Raw genomic sequence first — 5,606 nt, forward strand, 5'->3', positions numbered from 1 at the left:
AAGCCAATTTCTATCAATTTTCCTAATTCTATGATTTTTTTACATTCAGAGACTAAAATACCATTTTTAATGTGTGTGTAGTAGTTTAGAATTCTACATTGAGCAAACGATTAAAAGAGGTAAGACTTGCATTTATATAGCCCCTTTCAAGCCATCAGGCATCCCTAAGTGCTTTACAGCTTATTGAATATTTTTGAAGTGTAGCCCCTGTTGTAACAGTGCAGTCCACATGCACACTGCAAACTCCCATAAACAGCAATCTGGTAATGAGCAATCTGTTTCTCTGATGTTAATTGAGCAATAAATATTAGCTAGAACACTAGAGAAAACTCCCAGCTCTTATTTGAAATAGGAAACCCGCACAGGCACGGGGAGAATGTGCAGACTGTCTATGCGGAATCTCCACTTTCTCCCCGTGTCTGCGTGGGTTTGCACCGGGCGCTCCGGTTTCCTCCCACAAGTCCCGAAAGACGTGCTGTTAGGTAATTTGGGCATTCTGAACTTTCCCTCAGTGTACCCGAACAGGTGCCAGAGTGTGGCAACTAGGGAATTTTCACAGTAATTTTATTGCAGTGTTAACGTAAGCCTACTTGTGACAATGATAAAGATTATTATTATTAACGCCCTGAAAGGGCAGATCATGCCTCATCCAAAAGATGACATCTCCTTCAGTGTGGCACTCCTTCAGTATTGCACTGGATTTTCAGCCTTTTTGTAAGGTAATTTCTTTATGCTCTCCAAAGTCATATGCAATGATCCTCAATGAAAGGCTGCACAGGGAAGCAGGCACTCTATGACTGGTTATTATCTCATCACCGGATATCCAGCTGGTCAGAGTCACTGCCTGTTCCCATTCTCTTGTGTGTTTGAATCGCAGGCCAAATGCAACCAGAGACACTTCTTACTGTAAGGCAGGTATCCCAGAAGACCTGAATTGTACTTTGTCGTCTTATCTGCTAGCCTTATAGAATAAAGGTGTTCTTTCAGCAATAGTGGTGCTAGCACAACACCAACAACATAGGAACAGCTGGAGGCTATTTAACATCTTGGCAGGGGCTGGTTTAGCACAGGGCTAAATCATTGGCTTTGAAAGCAGACCAAGACAGGCCAGCAGCACGGTTCAATTCCCGTACCAGCCTCCCTGAACAGGCGCCGGAATGTGGCGACTAGGGGCTTTTCACAGTAACTTCATTTGAAGCCTACTTGTGACAATAAGCGATTTTCATTTCATTTTCATCTTGAGCCTGTTCCATCAATCAATGAGATCATGGCTGATCTACGACTTAGTCCAAAAATCTGCCTTTGTTTCATGTCTCTTTAATACCTGTGGTTAACAAAAATCTATCAATTTCAGATTTAAAATTAACAATTCAGCACTAACTGTCAATCACAGAAGAAAATTCCAAACTTCGATCATCCTTTTTGTGTAAGAATGTTTCCTAACAGCGCTCATGAAAGACCATAACCCCTACATCTAAATTAGCCCAACCACTGGAATAGTTTCTCTCCATTTATCCTTTCAGTTGTCCTTAATATCCTGAAAACATTGATCAAATAACCCTTAATCGTCTACATTTCTTGGGAATGCAGCCTTCATTTTGTGCAACGTCTCTGCAAAATTTACTCCCTAGAGTCCAGGTAAACCTGTCCTGCATTGTCGCCTAGACTAATGTATTTTTCTGAAGGTGTTGACCAGAACTGCAGATGTAATCTAACTTCTAGGTCCTTGTATTGGAGCTCTCTAAGTATTCCTTTTAGACTAGTTTTTGTATCTTGCCATGGCATTGTAATCATCTATGTACCTGGACCCCTGAGACTCTTTCGACCTCCTAGCTTTTCGTCATTTAGAATGCACTCCCATCTCTTTATGTTAGGTCCTAAGCGGATGACCTCACACTTATCTATACTGAAATCCATTTTCCACAGTTTTGTCCATTTAAAATCTATTAATTTCTTTGTCATTTTTTGCTTCTATCTACACTCTTTACAATGCAGTATGTTCACGTCATCGGCAAAGTTGGATATGTGGCTCTCTATTCCATCATATCTATATTAACAAATACAGGGGATATTTGAGGCCCTAACACTGATCTCTGACGACCACGAGTCAAATGTTAATTAGATCAACTCCTTATCACTACTTTCTGCCACCTGGCCTGTCTCTTATGAGGGACTTCAAGTGTCTTCTGGAAGCCCATATAAATACCAGCTGGAGACATCTCCTTGTCTGCTGCTTTTAGCCAAACCATTCAAAACATTCAGCCAGATTTGTCAGGCATGTCCTACCCTTTGCATATCCATGCTGGCACTTTCTGATCAGCTGAACATTTTTCAGGTATTCAGTCACTCCCTCCTTATAGATTCTCGTAATTTCCCAGCAACAGTTATTAGGCTAACTGAGCTACAATTCAAAAGCAAAATACTGCGGATGTTGGAAATCTGAAATAAAAACTGAAAGTGCTGGAAATACTCAGCAGGTCTGGCAGCACCTGTGAATAGAGAAACAGAGTTAATGGGCAGGATTTTCTGTGTTCTCCAGCGGCGGGAAGATAGAGATGTAACAGATATTAAACAAGTGAAAAGATGGAGGGAAGGACGAAAGGAAAAGTCTGTGATAGGGTGAAGGATGGGAGACATCAAAGGACTCCAGAGTACAAAAGGCAAAGAAAGTGGCAATGGTTGTATGAAGGAAGCCAAAACTTTGCCGAGAATGGGTGAGATTGGCAGAATGATGAACAGCTGTATCTGAATGCAAAAACAAGATTCGGGGCGGGTGGCGTGAGTGTTGGTGTCAGAGCCTGCAGTCTTCAATTGTTGAAGTCAACATTGAGTCTAGAAGGCTGTAAAGTGCCTAATCAAATTACGTGCTGCTATTCGTCAGGTTTGCGTTGCGTTTCATTGGAAAAGCGCAGTATGCCAAGGACAGAAATGTCCCTGTGAGAGCAAGGTGGTGAATTAAAGTGACAGACCATTAGAACGTCAGAGTCAGGCTTGCAGACTGAAAAAAATAATACGTTTTGACAAAGGGCCATCTGGACGCGAAACGTTCGCTCTTTTCTCTTCCGACAGATGCTGCCAGACCTGCTGAGATTTTCCAGCACTTGCTCTTTTGGTTGCAGACTGAAAAGATGTGTTCTGCATATCATCGATCAATCTATGTTTGATCTCCCAATGTAGAGTTGACCACATTGGAGCAGCAAATACAGTAAACCAAATTGAAAGGAGTGTATGTAAGCCATTGTTTCACCCAGAAGGCATGTTTGGGGGCATGGGCAGTAAGGGGAGAGAAGATAAATGGTTACACCTCCTGTGGTTGCATGGTATACCTGTCGATTCCATTATTTCCCATTTATTTTATATTGCCGTTATCATTTTTGATCCATTGATGTTTAATGGACATATACCTTTAAGTTGAGCAGAGGAAGTGGGGAACTCAAAAGTTACAAAATAGTACACTGTGCTAACTTTTGAAAAACAGAACTCAGACTTGGTGGCACCTGAGAGATTGGAGGGACTCGGTTTGGCCACCAGCTGCATAGGCTGCTGTATTAATCTTCAGAAAACACCATTACAGACTGAAAGCAGAAACCTCCAACTGATAGCCTGGACTGGAGGAAGGTGTGCTGAAAGACACCGCCTGAAACAAAGACTTATATCTTTTTATTTTCAGTATTATTTTTACACCCCTCTTTTCCTCTCTGTGTTTATTTGTCTGTCTTGTGTGTGTGTGTGTGTGTGTGTGTGTGTGTGTCTGTATAGAGGGTAGGGTGAGTTAAAGATGGGTTAGGAATTAGATAACCAATTGTATTGGCTGCACATTTAATTAGAGTTATTGTTGTTAATAAAATTAATTATGTTTAAATTTACATACCTGCCGACTATAGTTATTGGACAGCTAAGGACCAAAGACTTAGGGTGCTATTCTAAGAATTATTTGTAAATTTCAATTGTATTGCAACTCCAGATCAAGTGTGGCTACAATTGACTGCACACTAGCCCAGGGGAGTGTAACAATCGGAAGGTGCTATGGGAGGGGGAATGAGATGTTGGGCATGATTGAGGAGTGGATCAGGGTGTTACAGAGGAAATGGTCCCTTCGGAATACTAACAGGGGAGGGGAAGTGAAGATTTGTTTCACGCTGAAGGTGGTGGGAATGGCGGAGGGTGATCCGTGGGATGTGGAAGTTAGTGGGGTGGAAGGTGAAGTCAGGGTAACCCTATTAAGTTTCTGGAAGGGACGGGAAAGGGTGAGAGCAGAATCGTGAGAAATGGTGGGACAGGTTGAGGGCCCTGACAATCACAATGGGGGAATATGATTGAGGAAAAAGGAAGACTCATCGGAAGTGCTCTTGGAGAAGGTTGTATCATCAGAACAGATGTGATAAGAGTTGGAAAAGCTTTTGTAATTTCCTAGGTTCACTTGATCTTCCTTTCTAAAATAGTGCAGTAATATACAATAATAATCTTTATTAGTGTCACAAGTAGGCTTACATTAACACTGCAATGACGTTACTGTGAAAACCTCCTAGTTGCCACACTCCGGCGCCTGTTCGGATACACTTGAGGGCGAATTCAAAAGATCCAGTTCATCTAACAATCACGTCTTTTGCGACTTGTGGGAGGAAACTGGAGCGCTTGCAGGAAACCCACGCAGACATATGGAGAACATGGCACAGACATGACCCAAGGCGCAAATCATGCCAGGGTCCCTGGCGCTGGGAAGCAACAGTGCCAACCACTGTGCTACCATGCCAATTTCCAATTTAAAGGAACTGCTCCTGAATCCCGAAGACTGTGGAAAATTACAGTTCAGGCATCTACAATGTCCTCATCTACTTCTTTAAAATCCAGGGATTAAAACCATCTGGTCATGGGGGTTTGTCACTCATTAATGCCAATGATTCCTTCATGGCTAATTTTCTCATGTTAATTTTGGTGCCTTCCCATCCTTGCTTCAATATTGGTTTTCTTGGGATGCTAACACTCTTCCTCAACTATAAATATTGTGTGATGTCTATAAAAATTGTTATATGTTATATTTCACTTTTGTGGCAGTACTATTATTAAAAACCTTGATTTAAAGTACATCCGGTGTGTCTACTAAAGCTATAATTAATGAGCCATAATAAGTGAGGCAATGATTGATTTTAACCATTGACTTGTTTACAGAGAGCTGGCTAATGGGATATTGTTTAGTCCTAGCTAAACAGGTCATGGAATTTAGTGGGATACAGATGATGTAATTAATGGGAGGAGCCAGGTCTGTCTGTAGGTTTGCAGTCTTTTATAAGATTTTACATTGAACAGCAGTTTGCCATAGGATTGGAGTTTGACAAGACAGAAGGAATTTCAGGTTATTCCTAAAAATGGTCTCTCCAAGGGGTGGGATTCTCTGACCCTCCGTGCCGAAATCGCGCTCGGCGCGGGGGTGGTGATTTGCACAAAATAGGCTCCCATGCCGGCACTCGATTCTACGGCAACCTGAGAATCGCCGCCAGTCGTGCACGCGCGATCAACGCGGTGCCAGTCAGGGGCCATTGAAAGTGGCCCCACGGCGATTCTCCGCACTCGATGGGCTGAGTGCCTGCCGAGTTCCGCCGGCGTGG

Source organism: Scyliorhinus torazame, chromosome 1 (genome assembly GCF_047496885.1).
Source record: "Scyliorhinus torazame isolate Kashiwa2021f chromosome 1, sScyTor2.1, whole genome shotgun sequence".
Lineage (NCBI taxonomy): Eukaryota > Metazoa > Chordata > Chondrichthyes > Carcharhiniformes > Scyliorhinidae > Scyliorhinus > Scyliorhinus torazame.